This window comes from Aythya fuligula, chromosome 17 (genome assembly GCF_009819795.1).
Source record: "Aythya fuligula isolate bAytFul2 chromosome 17, bAytFul2.pri, whole genome shotgun sequence".
Lineage (NCBI taxonomy): Eukaryota > Metazoa > Chordata > Aves > Anseriformes > Anatidae > Aythya > Aythya fuligula.
This window is the reverse complement of record NC_045575.1, coordinates 6,062,690-6,082,839: the sequence shown is the minus strand read 5'-3', so window position 1 is coordinate 6,082,839 and position 20,150 is coordinate 6,062,690.

Below are 20,150 nucleotides of genomic sequence, written 5' to 3'. Positions count from 1 at the left end.
CACACACACGTATTTATAAGGTCTCACCGGCAAACCAGGACAATGAGTCTTTGTACAAGGGAAATATATTACACAACATAAAGCCATATCACTCGCCACATAAAGCTGCATTAAATGAATTCACTGATTAATAAATCAGACATCAAGAACTACAAAAAATTGTCCAGGAACTCTTAATGCCGTATCCTTCAGCTGTGCACATAAATGACATACTATTGTTTCAAGTGGTCAGAATCATATCATATGTAAATATCATAAGCCCTTTATAGCAAAGAGCCTCTGCAAATTCTTTTTTTAGCCTAAATGGTAAGAGCCTTTGCTTTTGGAACAGGACAGTTCAAATTCTATCTCCAGTTAACCACAAAGCCCCAAGTGACTATAAAATGCAGTAGTGACATCTGTACAGTTTCAGAGGCCACAGATTGTTTCCATATTCTAATTACTACATCTCATTACAATGAAGAAAAATCACTTATTTTTTTGAGTCGCAGATGTGAAAGGAAGATCTTGTGGTTAAAGGACTCACAGAACTCAGAGGCCTAGATTTTTTTCTCTTTCCAACTAAATTGCAGAGCACGAGAACACTCACTTTCTTCCACTGCGTCTTGGAAGACTTAACACACCCATGTTCACTAAGTGTTTTGATGTCTTCATTTAAGTGACTCATATGGTCACAAAATACTTAAAATACCTTGCATGCAAAATTTTGATTATCACAGATCAGAAAGTTTGGAAAGAAGAGATACTTAATTAATTCTTTATGGACAATTTTCCTGTCTTAATCTTGTTTTTAGAACACTAGACAATTAGGAGATATTATACAATAGTTGACTTTCTCAAAACATAGTCTGTGATTAAATCATTGTTATGTGAAAAAAGCCTGTACGTGGTAGTGTCCAATTCACGTAGTACTGCTGACCTTTTAGCTTTTCTAAGGCATCCAAGACACATGACAACTACAAACACTGGTTCAACCAGAAAAGACACACCGCTGCTATGATCAACTGCACCTTGATGTTGTTTTCAACCCAGTTCCACACACTACTGATGTAATTGTATCTAAATTTAAGGCAGCAATTGGCTGGGTGGGTGATATTGTCACCAATCCGCAATTCTTCATCAGCTTTTATAGACTGTAGCGTCTTCTTTGGAAACTCTGAGTTTCATGTGAATGCTTGAGCAACAGCTGGCATGATAAGGCATGCATACTTGTGTCCAAAAATATGCACTCTGGGTGTGGTGAGAGGAACAAGGTCAAGGGACATGAGCCTTCCGGCCTAGGTCCTAGCTGGAGAGCTCGCACGGTGCAGGAGCACTTACCTGGTGAGGCACAGTCAGGCATCACTCTTTTATAAGGGGTTTTCATGACACATGAATGGGAGTCAACAATGGATTGCTAAAGAATGTAATGAGATTTACATTTACAAGTTTTTAATGGCACAAAAAATCATCAAGCTTAAATCTCCTACTGAAACTCTAAAGCCAGAATACCTAAAAGGCTACAAAAAAGAAACTTGTGATTTTTAGTGAAACACAGGCAAATTGATTCAGAGGGCACTGTGCTCACTTTCCTCTAACCCAGAAAACTTGTCCTATGAAGCAAGGTAGCTCTGCAGACCTGCAGTAGGTCCTGTGAGCCACTGTCTGGAAATGTAGGTGTTTTCCTTTTCCAAAAATGCAGACTCACCATGTTGTGGTGGGGGATCCCCAAGGTGTGAGTTACCTGAATGCAGATGTCATTTTTCACCTAAGTAGCACGCCTAACTTGTTTTTGTCAGCAACAGATGCGAAATCAGAACTCTGGGGTTTCAGTCCCTGTTCAATCTACAGTTATCCATTCTTTCTCTCCAATTGAGCTCGCATTGACATTTTGCAACACACAGTTAACTGCAGAGTGAGTGACATTACGGTGGTGACACCAGATCTTTGCAACCTGAACTCTCCAGTATAAACAAAAAGCAGAAATGAATCCCCTGTCTCCTGAGCATTAGCAGTTCCTGAAAAGAGCAAATGCAGAATTGCTTTCCTTATGGTCAAAAATGAATACTGCGAGGAAGTGACTGGAGGGCATTTTAGATTTCATGTTAAAGAAACAAAGCACAAATTGACTTTTTATAAAGGTCAAGTGAAAAATTGGATATCTTAAGGCTGCAGAGAATTTCTACCCTGTGTTCAGTCCTGTTTATACACAAAAATGAGGAGAAAAATATTGTCATGGCCAGCTTAACAGATGATCTGGCTCGGGACAAAGGAAAGAAAAAAGGAGAAAAAAAAGACCATTTTTTCATGAAAGCCTGGTATTATACACAATATCATTTACAATAATTTTCCTCAATGGAAGTTATTACATTGCCCTTTCACAAACCATCTCAGCAGTAACAAAATCTATCCAGCACGGCTTGCACATAACCTGCAGGTTCCAGCATTTGGCACTGGTTTGTGAATTAGTTGGTTATGTGCTGAAACAGGTATTTAGGATACATAATTCATCCTCTATGCTAAAAATACACAAAATAACAAATAATGCCCATACTTAAAATGATATTTTCACATTGCTTTCACATGGGCTAAATCGTGTCCCATGTGAACTGACTAAACAACTTTGTAGTAATTAAAAAAAAAAACACAAAACTCCTGAAGCTGATATTTTAACCCGAACCAGTTTTAACCATTACACATCTGGGGACATTCATCGCACAGTTTGCTTTGTTCATGCCATTGCTCAATCCACTGCGGTCTCAGTACATTGTGGTTCACCTCCTACATGGGAGAGGAGCACTCAGACCAAGGACATCACAGCCTGCCGAAAAGGAAGCAAGAGGGCAGCCTGGGGGCAACAGCAGCAGCGCTAATGGAAACAACAAAAATCAGAATGGTCAGAAACACACAACCTAAAAAAGGTTTTGCTGCTTCCTTCCCTACAGCCTCCCAGTGCTTTCTTCTCCCTGCACAAATACTGCACATTTTGTGTGCTTGCTTGGGGAGGAGGCTACTCCCTTTCCAGAGATCACAAGCGTATTTCACACAGGGCTGAGCAAGCTCTTCAGAATAGAAGCCACTGCCCCCAAATGTTCATCTCCTTCCTTCTGTACGCAAGCCCTCCCTTCCAGCCCCCTTTAAATTTTCTACTCAGGGAGATCAGGGTTGTTGGGTCTTTAATCTCCTCCTCACAGTTTCACATACAAACCTTGGCTTCAATATTTGGATACGTTTCCTCCTTTTTTTTTTTTTTAATTCTCTTTTGAAGCCAAGTCGCTGAGTGAATCGTAAAGAGAGAGAATTCCAAGAGCGTTAGCTTCTCTGCTGTTCCCAGGGCAGGTCTGGGCCAAAATAAACCCCTGCCGTGCCAGCAGCAGTTACTTACAGTCGAACACCAGGCAGCACAGCACTGCAGCTTCCCAGTCCAAACCGTCTCCCATTGCCTTGTTAGAGATACCCTCCTTTGAGATTCTGTCTCCAGCTGCACCCCTTCCCACGTTTGTCTTGAATCACAAACTAACGAGCAGAAAAGAAAACAGAGAGAAGGTAAATAGTCTGCCTTGGATCCCAAAAGTCTCTGCCCAGAGTGCAACCTGCTTCACTCCAAAGCTTTTCCATCCCCACCCTCATTTCTGCTTCGTAGCAAAGGTTTTAGAAACTGGTTACAGAAAGTGGTGGTTTACAGTGTGCCTTCCCTCCACCACCTCTGTTCGCGCAGTGAAGTCGGATGCCGAAACCAAATTCCTGTTAAAGAATTCAAGGAGCAAAAGGCCGCTGCTTCACGGGTCTCCAGCATGCCAGCCGGGACCAAACCTGACAACTGGGCAGAGAAGTTGCAGTCAGAGATCTGTCACCCAAGTCAGCCATTGCACAGAAAGATGCAATTATTTTTACCTTCGGGAAAGAAGCTTAACCTTAAAGCTCAAGCCATGCTACAGAGCCTGTCACTACAGCTATTTGATATCATGTTAATATTGATTTAAAGAATTTAATATCATTTTCTCATAAATTTCATAACAATCATGTGAAGAATTTTCCCCGTAGTTGTTTTCAGTCTTCTACACAAGTAGGTGAATTTGCACCAGCTCTGTTCACACCCTTTTGGCATAAACATTTATCCCACAAATTCTGGTCACTGTTGTGTTTGTACAGAGTAAATTTCAGATGTTTATTGGCAAAGGGCTGTACAGGAAATGCCTGCACATATGATCAACCAGCCAACGCAAACAATACCATGACAATTGCGGTTTGGGTGATTGTCAAATAATGGCAAAAAACTGTCCATGAGCAAGCCTCGGACATGCAGTATTTCATAAATTTATAAAATGATGTCCGATCATTCATTCTGTACAGACAACAAGTATAACCAAGGAAACCAGGGATATTGAAGTGGCAAATTATTGCCATAGGTGCTGTCATCTTCAGAGTAGAGCACTGGAAAGCCTCACACTCTAATTTGCATGAGGAATGCTTCAGGAAAATACCAGCCCAATCTATCGCCCGATCTATTCAGAGGAACTATTTCCTCATTTTTTTCAACACGTCTTCACACTCCTCTCCGAGACCAGTAAGCTCCCTGCTCACAGGGCTGGCCCAGGACACAAACAGCTGAACCGCTCGCACCTCCACACCCTGCTTTAGGGAAGACCCATCCTTCAGGTCACTTTGAGATGGCATCACTGTAAAACCACAGGCTTTTACAACATTAAGGCATCAGGGACAGCATTCTCTTTAGTATGATCATAAAAAGCTGAGAGTGTTTTTGCAGTCACAGATTGAAGTGCCTAAGCCTGAACAAGGAGGCAAAGCTGGGAGTCCTCGTTCTCTCACACATACACACACACACACACACTTTTTGTAATTGGTTCTGCTCTAATCACAGCTCCTCCTTCCTGCTTTCCTCTTCTTTGTATTTATTTCTTAGCATTCCTAGCTCCAAATAGCAGCCACTGCAGCAAATCCTCCAGTTCTCAAGGGCAGTAATAGTAGAAGGGATTTTTTAATTCAATCAAATGCCTAACAAATCACAAGAATTAATTAGTCTCTCTCATTTGTCTTGTTTTTCTCCTGGTTGCAGTCTCCTCTCACTTCCACCCCGATCCTTTTTTCTGTTCCCCCCTCTTTTCTGTTTCCATATGAATCTGACTTTTCATTTTCCCCGTCCGCGTTCCAGCTCTCTCTCTCCCCCTCTCACAGTGCTGCTGGAACATGCAGCAGGAAAATGATGGATGATCACCTGTCACAGCTTGTTTATTATAATTCAGACAATCAATTACACATCCCTAATGCTGGTTGTCCCGCTGGAAATTTACATGCTCGGCACAGACCAATGTGAAAATGGAATCTCATTTGCCAAATGTCTTTCTGTGGGTACGGCGTGATGATTACAGTCTGGTTGTTTCAACAGTTGTGTGTGTCTGACAATGTCATCGCTTACTGCCTGCCACAGGTCACATTGCTCTGAGGCATTATTTATTGCGTTCTGCAGGCTGAGGCTTTCAGAGGACAAAGATGTTGCTAAAGCCACCGTGCTCAGGGCAAGCAGGCAAGGTAGATCAGAGAGCAGGCACACAGCTCCGGCGCCCATCACCTGCCTTTGTTTCCACTGGTGTGAATCCTTGTACCCCCTCCACCTTCTTTTCTTTTATGGATGACTGCCTTGTATGAAAGGGCTCCTGCATTGACAGGCAGGGCTCTGGCAGGGGGAAAAGCTGCTCATGCAGCTAAATAATCCCAGGACAGCTAGCGATTTAATAAGGAGCAAAGAATTGCAGATAAATGAGACAAAGGGGAAAACCAAAAAGAGCTTGTAAGCGTTAAGCTAAAGCGCAACACAGGAGTCTGTGCTGAACCTGCTGGGAAAGGGTTACGTGGATTTCACTGACTGATTTGAGTGGTAGGGTTCATTCTTCCACCTAATTAGGAAGAAGGTGGGAGATCCTGCAGGGAAAAGGATGTAGAGAATGGACTGAGCAGCCCATCCTGGGAAGGTTTTGATCTGAGGGAGCCACAACTTCAGGAAAAGGAGGGAAGATATTTATATCACGTGTGAACTGTGTTAATGAGCAAATTTAAAAACACACAAATTTCTGTAAATGTAGGTTTTAGAAATTCTAGGCATGGGATGCTTCAACAATATGCCCATCTATCAATAGGGACACATATACATGCAACCATGCATAATATACAAAGGAAATTTCCTCTCCCTTAGCAGGTGAGAAAGGCAGGGAAAGGAAGGTACCTTTCTTGTCTAGAAGCCATGTTTCTAACGTCTCCCTCTTAATTGGAGAGAAGGACATAAGAATTGTCCCATTAATTCATCTTGCTGCCTTAGGCTTGCCGTTCCCTGGCACAGAAGTCAGCTGCTTCCCTCCACCTTTCTGCTGGACACAGCCTGGTTTGGATTTTGTATCTAAAGAGCCTGAGCAATAAAACACCCACAAAGTCATTCCCAGGAGGCTCGGGTGGAAGATGGGGAGTAAAATTGTTATACCCACCTTCTCAACATCAGTCTCAGTCATGCATGTGGTTGTACTTCTCCATACAGCGGTTAATCTGCCGGATTAGTTACTTCACTTGGTTAAAATTATGTTTGAGTATTCAACATCTAAATGGTGCACTTCAATTTCACGCTGTGCACTCATTTGTTTTTCTGCTTTTTGACTTCTTAGAAAATCCTTCTGTTCTATGGTATTATTACATATTTATACTTGTATTGATATCAAGTGCACTTCCAAAAATTTTGTATAATTAATGGCTTGCTTTTCTTTTCCTTTTTTTTTCCTTTCCCTCCATTTCCTTCTCAGTAAAGTTACACCTTTCTTCTTAGAACTAATTTCTGACCAGTGTGACTCCATGCCAGATTGTGCCGGCACAAAATATTCAAGGAAGTGCAACAACTGTCTTACTGCCACCGACTACAGAGCTCAGGTGCAAAACAGGAACGGGGCACTAGGGGAGCAGGCCTCATCAAGCATCCCAGTCGTCACTGTGGGGCACTTGCAGAAGGATGGATACCTGCTGATTTGAAAGACGTTCACACGAATTCTCAGGAACCGGAACTATCCCCGGGAGTAGTCTTGCCTGTTACAAATGCCTCAGCACTGAACAGGATGGTCTCAAAGCAATTCAAATATTTCTACATTCTCTCTCTTCAAGGCATTCACCACTGGCTCAGAGTTCGGGGACTCTGAAAGGCTTACGTGCCACAGGGGGAAGTTAAGGAAGGACACATCCACATCATTTAAAGAGCAGATGTGGAGCAACAGCTCACACACTGGCCTGTAAATATTCAGATACAGGCACACCAAAGTGTGCACAAAACACTCAAGAGCCAAACACAAATTCTGTTGAGCTGTGCATGCATGTAGCTCTACAGGCACACATTTTGATAGAAAATTTCAGGCTTGGGTATATTCTGATTACAACCGTACATGTACAACCATGCAGGTTCTTAGAGCATCCATGAAGCCAAGCTGGATGCCCATAAAAGAGATGTTTCATGGGATTTAGATATTTGTGTGCGTGCTGGCTTTGTGAATGGTAAACTGTTTGTTTCTGCACTTCTCATCCATATTCTGCATTCTATTTTCATTTATTTACATGAAGTGCAATCTCTTATTCACCGAGGTTTTATCAGTTATACACACACAACGTATGCATGGATGCAGAATTTGGCCTACTGTGAATGACAAAGAGAGGAAAATATCTGAGGGCTTTTGCTCCCTCTTTTCTTTCTGAGCACATTAAGCTTCTTAAGTTTGAACGTTCCTACTGAGTCAGATATTGACAGACATATTTGCCTTTTAGTGCTTTCAGGTTCATTGGTTGCGTGAACTTGAAAACACAGCTGGTAAACATGGAAAACATCCTCAATTTCAAACGAGAACATCGAGGCATTTGGAATTAGAACCAAAATGCAGATAACAAAATACATTCAGTACACGAAACATTGTCCAAAAAGAAAGATCTGCCCATTGCATTTGAGAGAAATGTAAAAACTAATTGAAATTGTATGATTTTGGACATTCTCAAACACAATCAGAAGCTTTAACATGGGTTTTTGCAACAATAGCCAGTGTCAAAGCCTGAACAGAAAACTAATCTCAAAGCCTGAACAGAAAACTTTATACAGAGAGGCATTATCTTGGTTGGATTCCAGTGTTTGGAAGTGATGACCTCTCTCCATGAGATTTAAATGTATTTTCCCCACTTATTTTAATATTTCCATCTAATTAATATTTTATAGCAGACAAATACAATACAATCTGTTTGAATGCAATACCACGAGCCAGTGCTTGTTATAAATGAGACAGCCTCAGTGTACCGCATCGGAAGATTCAATAGAGTAAACTCTGACCTTTGAGTGATGGAGAAGAGGACTGGTAGATAGGAAAGATAACATAGGATACTCCTGATCTACATCTTTTCCCACTTAAAATAATCAGAGAGAAGTTCTATTCTCTTACTTCAGATTCCTTTGATATCCACATTTAACTGCAAAACTCAAGAATTCAGCCCAATGGATAAAGCCATGTTCACACACTACAATAAAACCTCTGATTCTCATACAAGAAGCCTCCAGTGAAGGTTTAGATCTATGAGAGTGAGAACAAAGAAGTTCTTGTCTGTCCAAGACACTTTTCTTCCCTTGCATTTTCTCCTTCCTAAAACAGCGTATTGATGTCTTTGCTTAATCAGCAGCAGTATATATTTTTTTTCAAAAATAAGTATATGAATTTTAATCTGTGAGCACAAAAATATTAGCACTGTCTGCAGAAAAAAAACATGACATCCATACACCTCTCAAAAAAAAAAAATAGATTAAATAATGAGTTTCTACTTCAATAAGCAGAACTAACCCTAAGGAGGGGTGTCCTGCTGTTCAGAACAGTTGTCTTACCAAGGTGGAGGATGAGTGGCAAGTCTTCCCAGACAGTGAAATGGTGATGTACTAATGACACCTTTAATGATCTTATGAACCATCTACTGGTGTTTCCTCAGTTCTGTGTGCACATACGTCAGAAAACATGCCCTTTTTTCTTCCTTACAAAATACAGGCAGAAGAAAGTACACAGCTTGGGATGACAGCTACGTATGTTCCCTGAGTGAACAGATGTATGAGATGTAGTTGTGTGTGACAGCAGAAGACTGGAGCAGATAAATTTAGAAGAACCTCTGAGACCTTTGTTCCTATTGAGACCATGTGTGATATCCGTGGTACTGGGTTCAGCAAGTCTGTGTGCAGCAGATCATGTTGGTTAGTTATTCATACGTTAAATCTCTGTCTCGGCAGCCCTGTGAAAAGTAATATTGGTTGCAAATCCCACTGAGTCAACTCAAACCATAACAAAGCACTCTCTCTCTGCATATACATACACCCACACGTGTACACAGATCTGTTGACCACGGTGGTTTTGTTTTTACCTAACCTGTTGCTAGAGGACCAGCACGCTTAGCATTTCGGCTACATGTGCATCTAATTTCACAAACGAGGCAAGAGCATGTGAAAGGGCTCGAGTCCTTCTTACATAGCAAAAGGCTTCCTGTGCTCCTGAGAGTTCTGTATGAGTTGGCATAAAACAAAGTCTGCTGAGGGGGTTAGGGAGGAAATGGAGCAATCAAGTGTGTAAGGAGTCACTGCTACCCACAGAGGGAAATGTCATTCTGAAGCCGGCTGAAGTGAATCATATTGAGCCCTCAGCCTCTTCTCTTTTTTTCTTTTTATTTTTCCTTTTCTTTTTCTTTTTTTCCTACTCCTGTCTTCAGAAAGATGCAATAGTTACTAATAGGAAGAAACGTAAACAAATGCTAGTTCTTATTGCTATAAAATCCTAATTGCATATGGGAGAGCATTTGGGATCAGGAAGGCCACCTCTGTCGTTACCTGTGGAATGTGAAGCTGAGCTGAAGGAGGAGGGAGTGCTGCGGCATCATTACCACTTGGCTCGGTATATTAGTCAGGCTGTGAGGATCAAAATAGTGCCAGCTGTCTGCAGGTGCTTAGTGAAGTAAGATCTCAAGAGGGACCTGTAAAACAAGGCGTGCTCTGGGATACTCTGAGTGAGGACACAGTGCTTCCCGAGCCTGGTGCTAGCTGCAGAATGACTGCCCTGAACAACTGCAGGACTGTTCACAGCCCAGGCTGCTGGCGTAGGCAGCCAACCCTGATGCCTTCTGTGCCAGGCTCATAATTCGGTCAATTCTACCCAGAACGTGAAGTACACCTTGCCTCCACGACAGGCTAGAGGCACACACAGATACATGAGTCAGGGAAGGTTTCTGTGCTCCTAGGGGAGAAGTTTTCTCACTCTTCTTCATCAACTTGGGAGCTGCCAGAAGACTCACTTCCAAACTGAGGTGCGGCCAGAAAATCTAATCCATTAAAGAAGCTTTTTTCCTCCTCAACTGCTACCTTGTGAAACAGCCAAATTCTCACACTTACAAGGAAAGTTCCTTTTACTGCTGCCCCCAACAAACTTGCTGCAACTGGAATTTGAGTTTGCTTATTACGGTGGACTCAAGTTACACCAGACGTCTCATTCCTCCTCGCTCTAACTGGTATTTTGCTGTTCGTGCAAGTCCCGCTGTTTTACAAAACAGATCCATTTCTACATTATTTTTGTTACTTATTCGTAGCGTAGGAGCACTGAAAGGTTCTCCACCAACTCAGTTTTTGACTGTTAGGCACTAAACAATCACATGTAGAGGGACCACCTTTCTATCAAAGAATTATAGTCTAAGCAGGCGATGCAGACAAAGGGCAGAAAACCAAGAGGCAGAGAGAGTTTACTTGTCCAAGGTCAAAAGCACAGCTGGTAATACAATCTTCCTATTCTTATTCCATTACTCAAACCACTAGGCAAAAGTGTCTTCCTAGCCTCCTCTCTCTCCGGTTCTTATCCACCCGCTCAAAATCCCCCAACTGCGGCGTGTAAACACTGCGCAAATCAGTAACACATGTGGAGAGCTCAGATGCTACCCCATGCACGGGATATGCTGAACCTGTCTGGAAAGTGTGACTCAGGACGCGTCCGGGACGTTGTGTGTTGTCACAGGGCCGAGGTGCAAAAAGGGCTCGGATCGTTCTGCAGCGCTACCTGGCAAGCACCAAATGCTCTCTGCTCCTACTGACAGCAGCTTTCAGTTCCCTGCAGCACCCCAGCCTCGTGTCAGCTCCTCTCTTTCTACACCATCGAGCACTTCTACAGACATTGCCAACTGATGCATGCAACGTATTTCTGAAATAAAGACCAGGTACTTGTTCCTTCTTTGCGGGCGCGCTCCCCAGAGCAAATGATTCATGTCGCTCGAGTCGGAGCACCTCCATCTGTGCGAGTGAACGCCTCACTCTTCACGGGTTGCAGGAGGTAGCAGAGAGGACCCCACTACTTCGCCCGCAGCATTCCTAGTCTTGCTTGAGTGCACTTTTTGACAGTTAAGACCGGAGTTTTGCTGAGTCAGGCAGCTCCCCCAGCTGCTCACCGGAAACACAGCTGTTATGCAAAAATAACCATGAAGGCGAGAACTTGGTCTTTTTTAGAGAAAACGAAAAGCAAAACACAGTGACCCTCAAACTCAATAACAGGCTCCTGAAGCTCTTCAGTTAGATGCAATCCTGCTTCGTGCACCTCTCCTGTTTGGGGCCAAGACCCGTGCTGATCACTGTCCTGTTCTTTTTAGGCTCTGTCTGGGTGATAGGGCAGGAGCCAGAGCCATCTCCCCTCCTGATTTTGTTGATCCAGACTGGGAAATCTGAGCTCACTGTTTAATTAGGAAAGGATGGGGGAGGGTGACAGGCAGGTGTACAGCTAATAAGTGGAACCCCACATTGCAGCCCATTGCCTGTATCAGGTTATGGAACAATATCAAACCCGGGCTGGCCAAGCTGCTGTTTCCTTGCGCCTGTGTCCGCGCCGTCCCCAGTTGTGCGGTGGCACCTGTTCCTCTGAATGTGAGCACAAGCTGTTCCCTCGGCGCTCCAGCACATACGAGTCACGACTCTCAGATTCAGCAGCTACTTGGATAATGCCCTCATTTCTTAAAGGGCTCCGGCTCCACTGCTGTTGGCCAGCTCAGTATCACCCTGCACAGAAACTGCTCCAACAAGAGCTGAAGTTTGGGAGAAGGCAGAATCACAACACAGCCGTGGGAAATGGGGGAAGCTGAGTGTTCACAAGCAAAAAACAAAATAAAAAATGAATTGGCTTCTTTAGGTAGCCAGAACTGCAGTGGTTTGTTGATCCTGAATGTGACCAGCACCGAGGCATCTGCTGTATGACCTCATTTATCAAGGTCCCCTAGGTTCCAAAAAGAGTAGCAATACATAGGGAAACACACAGCACCCTCACCCGTTGGCTGGGTGAAGAGGAGGAAGGAGCAATGGGGAGTGCCTCTCTGTCCTTTAAAACCCCATGGTTTTGTTCTACACAGCATGTGCTGTAGATGGGCTAAACCCACCAGGCTTCTCAGCATCCCTGCCATGGATCTGCTGAGATGCTCTTCAAGCCCTGGGCACAGCGCTCATTTTGCCTCCAAATGGGCCAATTAAAGGTCAGTCCTGAACAACCTTAATCTCATTTCACCTCTCCCCAGCCGCTGAGAGAAGTGAGCTGCCCTTTCCCTCCCCCTACAGCTGCTGCCCAGGGAATTACACCTAGCAGTCTCCATCCCTTATCACTGCAGCAGATTAATTTGGAGAGGCCCAAAGTGGCAAATAAGCAAAGAGGATCCTGTGGCATTAAGGCTCCAGAAATCAAAATGAAGAGGATAATTAAATGTAGGCTGGGAAAGAGGGAGTAGACGGGGGCAAGAGAAGAAGAAAAGTTATAGTGGACATTCAAAAGAGGCAGCAAGCAGGTATTAATTCACACAGTAGTTCCATGAACAACAACGGGTGCCCAGAAATTCTATTTGAAGGCTGTAATATTAATTTAATGGGGGAAAAAATCTAATACAATTCCCACAGATTTTTTCAATTAAATTAATGTGATGGGCTTTAATGGATATCTTAAGTAGCAAGCATGATTAACCGAAATACTGCATAAATTACACTTACATATTTCATTAAAAAAAACCCTGGCACACGGCCTTGCCATGCAGGGGACCTTATTCTTTTAAATACAGTTACAGCTGGACGCCAGGGTTTAGAATTCCCCTGCTCGGAGATGAACCATTTCCTCTTGGGATATTTCCCTTCCCATAGTCTTGACCAGCAGTAATGCGATTCCAGAGAACCAGGAGGAGCTGAAGCTGTGAACCTTGTTTTTATCCCTGTTTGTAGTGTCTGGGAAACGCGGGTCTGGTCTGGGCACAGGACTTTGGAGTTGTTGCAGTACACCTGATGCATTATTAACAGCAGCCTCCTGCGGGAGAAACGCACCCTGCCACGGCTCAACACTGGGTAAGACAAGGCCAGGCAATGTAGCAAGGAAGAATTTTAATGACATACTGCCCCTACCCTAACCACAGTGCCAGCACCACGAGCACAAAACCCAAGGCTCCAGGAGTGGTACAGATGTAACCACAGCATCCAGCTCCATCGTCCACAAGACAGACTTAAAGGGCTTTCAGATAAGCTGCCCAGGTCGCGTAGCCCAAACCAAGCTCCGAACTGTATGGAAATAATAAGCTGTTCGATCAACATCCCATCTCCAGCCTCGTTCCCCTTCTCAGCCTCAGACACCTTCCTGTTGCCATCCACAGCCCACACAACTGCACCCTCATGCAGGAGAGCCTCGGTGCTGACCGTTTTGACCACTGATACCTCATGTGGTGTTGGTGAGGCCCTCATAAAGTCACGCTGCATTTCTCCCCCCTGCTTCCTGCACTAGTACACAGTAGGAAGCAATGCAGAGGTGTTTCGTAGCAGATGTTGGCCGTGAGTTACATGTAGTGACTTTTAAGTCAGGCAAGAATTGCAGGGCCAGAAGAGGTCCATGTATGTACCAGCGTGGTGGGGCAGTGCCCGCAGTCAGCATCGATTGCTCAGGAGCAGCTCTGCAGTGCTCCTGGACAGGAGCCATTGCTCTTGTGGTTTCAGATGGCTCAATGCCGTATTAATTAGTGAGTGCTGTCACATAGCTGGCTTACAGATTTTAACATTTGTCATGCAGAGGTAGGAAGAGTTTTGGTGGAAGCTCAAGGCATTGGTTGTTGCACTACAACCACTTTTAGAAGCTGCGTATATCATTCATCAGATGAGCTCAGTGTAGTTGTACCCCATATCTACTGTTTTTTTAGGTTATACCCACACATGGAGCTAAATTTTATCACAGAGATACCACACATACATTTCATACTTCCGCCCACACAATCCGCACAGAGATGTATTCAACAAGCTTTACAAATACTTGAATGAGAAGAGGATCCTGCAGATAAAATAGATCCAAGTTTTATTCTCAGCTTAACTACTACGCGAACCTGCCGCCCCTCTGAGCAATTACTAGGCGCCAATTTTCAGCAGCAGTGTCTCTCACCTCACTCTTAGTTTTGGCGAACTGAGGCTCCAACTCTCCTCTTGCTTAGCCATTAAGTCTTCCTGAAGTAAGCAGGGACTGATATGCCCTGAACATCAGGACTCGGTTCCTTCAAGTCAAGCCTTCAAAAATGCTAATTTTCTGAATTAATAGTAATTTTGAGTACTAAAGACACAATTAACTTTCTAATTTGCAAACCTAGTTCAATAAATTTTTACAATTTTCATAATCATCAATCCTAAATATATATTTCACCCAAGCACTTTAAGGCTGCTGGACAGCAGGTGCTAGTGAATGCTAGGTGTTACTATTTTTCTTGTGAAAATCCTATCAGCAGCTCCACACTGTGCTATCCAGAGCAGCTTCCAATGAAGAAAAATTGCTTGTCACTTGCTGCCTCAAGATGCGAGATAGTTAAAGTTAAGCAGAAGCCATATTGCTGTGTTTTCTCTTTCTTTCATAAAACACAAATAAAGTACCCTCTGGAAATATGTGAGCTGAAGTGACAGGCATCTCTTGAATGCTTTTAATTGCTGCCAAAAATAGTCTGAAGCTTTTACCAAAGTTAACACAGACAAAATTTCCATGGAAAGCATCATCTCCATGTGAAAAGAAGCTAGCTATTTCATCAGTTAAAATAAAAACAGCAATTACACACTTTAGCTCTTCCCAAAATTCCATTCTACCTTACAACAGCGAGGGACATTTTAAATACAGTGGAGAATGTGTGACTCTTGGCACACCAGCTCACTTCTATCAGTGCACAGTAACACCATTCCCTGCCACTAGTAGGCAGATTTTAATCATCTTCTTTTCATTATTGTTACAATAGTCCCTAATAATGCCAGTCAAGGACTAGAATCTCATTTGCTAAACTCAGCATAAAGACAAAACGCTCCCAGCATGTTCAACAACAGACGTATTTAGATCGTGCATTCCGAGCTTCTGTAACCTTGTATCACTGATAAAAATTCAAGCTGAGATAAGGGAAGATTCGCTCCTGGGTTACAAAAAATAGTATCCTTCTCTCATTATAAATGCAACCTGTAAATGCTCCCCAGGCCAGCAGGAGGGTCTCCTGTTGCCCAAAGTCCTGTGCACTATAGGGTCAGCCATACGCAATCGCTTTGGACAAAGACATTGGTAGCGCTCTGACTGCCCCGTCCCACCAGTGCTAGCAGATGGCAGCGCGTAGCTCATGTTAGAGCCAGGCAGAAAACATTTTGCTTCTCTCCCCAAATGTTGCAATTTCTTTCCTCTTCCTGTCTCATTTATCATCCGGAGGAGCTAAGAGGTCTCCTAGGCTGTATTTTTGATTGTTTCCCCCATTTTCCATGAAACAGAAAGACTAAGATGTCCGCGTACTCAAGGCACTCATGTGGAAAATTGTCAGTCTGCCTGCTGCGGACCTCTGACCTGACCTAGATCTGCACCACCGCAGGTAAATTCTCTCAACATGAGGCTTTTATTATTATGGGATAGCGTTCTGGGACAGGTCTTCCTTCTAGCTAAAGCTAGAAGGGTCTGGACCCAAGGGACTACCCTGACAGTGTTCCCCAGCCACATTCTTGACAAAGAAAACCCATTAATGGGTGTTTTCTGAAACATAACCTTACTTTTTTTTTTTTTTTTTTTTTTTTTTTTTTTAAACATCCTGGCCAGATGTAGCCTAAAACCTGTATTTCCTGAACAATGACACCTCCCAGTGAAGCCAATGCACTCACAAGATGTACACGATGCAGGAGCAGGCTCCTTGTGGTTAAATTTACTATTTTTCCAGTTTGTGTTATTTAAGTTTTGCTTCTCTGGTATCCAGAACAAACATACATCAGCATGAAAAGAACCCATTAATATGTCTAATGCTTTCCCCCTAAAACTACCATGATCTCACCACTTCCAAAGCCCAAAGGAAATTAAAGCACGGCTCAAGAGGATGGCGCTGAAGGATACAACTTAAAACCCACAAAAGCTGGGAAATTTCTGTGCAAAGGCTGCAAATCCGGGCTTGGATAGACGCTTCTAATGAGCTGTAATAAAATTATTCCAGTCTGTAACCTGAAAAAAAAGAAAGCTTGCCATGTAGCAAACAGGAAATCCCAGAATTTATAGATGACCCTGTTACAAAGCAAATGTTTTGGAACAAATCGTTCTTTCCCTAGCGCCTGTTTTCCACTGTTTTCTCTCCTGCACTTTCCCCTATAATCCAAGGGCCAGAGCAGCACCGTCTGGCTGCCGCTGGTAGTGGCACTGCTCAGGCCCACACCCACCAGCACAAGATGTGAGCAGCTGAGCAAGGGACTCAGCCTGAAAGTGTGCCTGGGTTTTTTCAGCTGTATCAGTGAGCACAATACAAGGTATTACCCCCTCGCTGTAAAACTTGCCTTTTTCTGTTCCCGTTGATCATCGTAACCAGAGTGCAATTACTTCTCCTACTATAAAATTGAAGTTTAAAAAGCCTGTGCGTAGGTGTGTGACATGTGGAACTTCTGTCCTCAGCCAATCCTAAATTTCACCTGCTCCTTGTACGTGCAGTAATGGGGACTGCAAGGAGAAGAGAAGCAGCAGCAGAGAAAACATCCACCACCAGCTTCCCTCCTTTTCTCCTGCTGCTCACTGTGGGTCAAAGACCCAAAGGACTGCTGAGAGCAGATGCTAAAGGAAAAGGAGGAACTCTCACTACAGTAACCCAGGTAAAGGTGATCAGAAAGGAGAAGCACGGCTGGGTGCCAGCCTCACCAAGACAAGACAAGGAGGAGCCTCTTGCCTGCCTTCCTACCACCACAGCCCTTCTCTCTCCTTTGGGACAGAGGGACGTGAGGTCAGGAAATGCTGCAAAGACCCATGCTCAGCCTTTGCATCACCTCCCAGAGGCATGCAGGACAGCTGGAGTGGCTCTGCAGGACTGCAAAAGGCCATGTCCCCAAATGCCTGGCTCGGGAACGCCTGCTGCCCCACTGGTCTTACCCCAGTAGCTGGCAGGGCTGGCAGGTCTGACAGCTCTGCCCTGCGGGCACAGCGAGCATGTGTCTGCACTTGTTCCAGGTAATAGGGTCACCCAGCAGAGACTCTCTGTTATCTGTGCTTTTACAAAAAACAGGCGTGCCAAGGAGGGCTGGGCTCAGCTACACCTGAAAGAGCAAAGCCCGCGCTCCCAAAGGACAGCGTTCACTGCTCGGCATGACCCAAGGACTTGACTCCTGCAGGTACAGAAACCATCTATCAGAGAGAATCTCTCTTTCCATTTATTTCCATTTCTTTTCTTGCTCTCATCCTATACTAGGACTGTTTAAAGTAACAAATAGACATTAAAAAAAAAAAGCAAAAAATACACACATTTTTCCTCTGCAGCTATCAAATTGCCTGGGTTCCTAAACTCTTTAAAAAAACAGATATTGAATATGTCTCTCCTTAGTGAATTTACTCTGTAGCATAAAGCATTTCCCACAGGAAGTCTGTGAGGCTCAATCACTATGACACAGTCAAGGGAAATTTAGACAGTCAAGGGAAATTTAGACTGATGTTTGAGAAGCCAGGACAAAAAGGATCAGCCCTTCTCAGGATGAAGAGAAGGTGCCTCAGCTAAGTGGGGCTGGCAGAGCAGCTCTGAAATTCTCTTTAGATATGCAATTACAGTTATCCCTAGGGGTTTTGCTTTTGTGATGTTGCTTTTTAAAACCCTTCTCCAGAGTCAACAATTTGCCTGAATCGCTTCTTATTCATTTCATCTTCATGACTTCTGAAGGCATCTAATGAGCCACTTTGAAGTTTGCCTGAAAACAAAACAGGAAAAAAAAAAAAAGGCAACCACCCTGAGATGACATTAAATCTTTCTCCTGAAACTATAATCTTCAGGATTAGAGCTCAGCTCAGCTTTGTTTTAACACTCTGCTATCTTTGGATTAATGGACTTTGTCCTTATTAAGTTGAAGTATCTTGGGGAGCAAATCCAAAATGTGGCAGCTATGATAGAGTTATGCAGCCTTGACGGGCTACACAAACTCAGAGCTGGGTCTGAAATTAAACATTTGAGGAAAGCAGTTTGTTATCTCAGCTTTTGTTCAGAATACCATCTTGGCCTAGTCAGTTCTTAGAACACTGCAGGTGCAGTTGTGAGCAATTTAAAATGAGATAAATCTGGAGTTGCTCATGTTGTTCAGCAGAATGTTTTAGATTTACAGTGGTTTGAGCGCTTAATCTCGCCTTGTATCTCTTGGTCAACCCCGCTTATGCACACTCATAAAGCTACAGAAGCAAACATAATTGAAAACACTATTTAACTTTATTGCCCGACTCCCTTCTCAATATCCCTTCACAAAGATGCATATTTTTGGTAATTTAAGAAGAAATCAAAAGAGTGGAATATCTATGGAGATATGACCAGTCTCCGCTGAGGCTGCAGCCTGCCAAATCAATCAGCTGTGTGGTTTACGTGGTTATTGCCATCAGCTGAAGAATTTCTTTCTTCATTTTAAGAAGAAGAAAAAAAGAAAAAAAAAGCTTTTCTATTTTTGAAGACAGCTATCAACACTTTGTTATACAAAAGCATTTGAACTGTCTTGTAAAGGGCCCAATTGTACTGTGAGCTAGTTCTTCCTGAAGGGAGTCTGCAGGCTTCAGCCAGTTTATTCAATCATCTGTGCTAAGACTGATAATGTCGACGTGAGAGAGGCTGGAATTGTCAGCCTGTCTGAACACTGACAGCTAGGGACAGATTTTCAAAGCAGCTCAGCTCCCACATATAAATGGCCACCTCTTAAAAACTGCCTCGCACATAAGAAGCCATCAGCATGCTGTTTGCTGAGCAGCTTTTGAAATCCAGCCACACGACGGATATGCAGAGATGGCCAGCCTGCACGGAGGAATCAGTTTCAGATTCTCATGCGGTATTGTGCCATCAGCACATGTGTTACCAGAGGAGATTGTTTTTTCACTCTGCATTTTGTTAAAGCCAAATCCTAGGAAGGAAGTGGGTCTTGGCACTAATCAGAAGGTCCACATTGTTCCAAAATAAGGGCAGGAATGGTGACAACTTATTTCACTATTTGCCTGCATTTTTCTTTCTGCAGCCATGCACAGAAGGTAAGTTTGCAAAGTTCTCTATTAGAGCCATACACAGGTTCTCTTATTTTAACAGATCAACATCTGATGGAACAGCTGATGGTGGGACATCATCCTGTGTCCAGCCTGACACATGGATGGGATTAAATTTGGTTTAGGCTCTTTTAGCCGAGACTCCCACCTTAATTTAACAAAAAAGGGCCCCTCTTTGTCAACCCCTTCTCTTTTTGCTGAGGTTTTAGACTGAAATTCCTTGATTTTTGTATGGAGATTCCTAACTAAAAGGTTCATTTCAGCAGAGGTCTCATCATAACCTGGCAGTTAATTTGCCACGAACTACGAGTTTTAGTCAGCATTGTGTGGTTTTTGAGAGCAGTTTAGATGTGAGCAGCAATACACATAACTAGTGAGTCACATAATGAAGCTTCAGTGCTTGGAGGCAAGGAGGACACAGCAAGCCACACCTTTGACATTTTGCCCATTCCTCTCTGCTGCTCACACCAAAACATCATTAGCTGTGCAGCTGCTGGTTGGAAAGGTTTCCGTAACTCCATGCTGCACCAGCGCAGTATTTGAGACAGGCCATACACAGCATTCCCTGACGGCATGTGCAGCAATTCAGAATGCCTTTCTGCA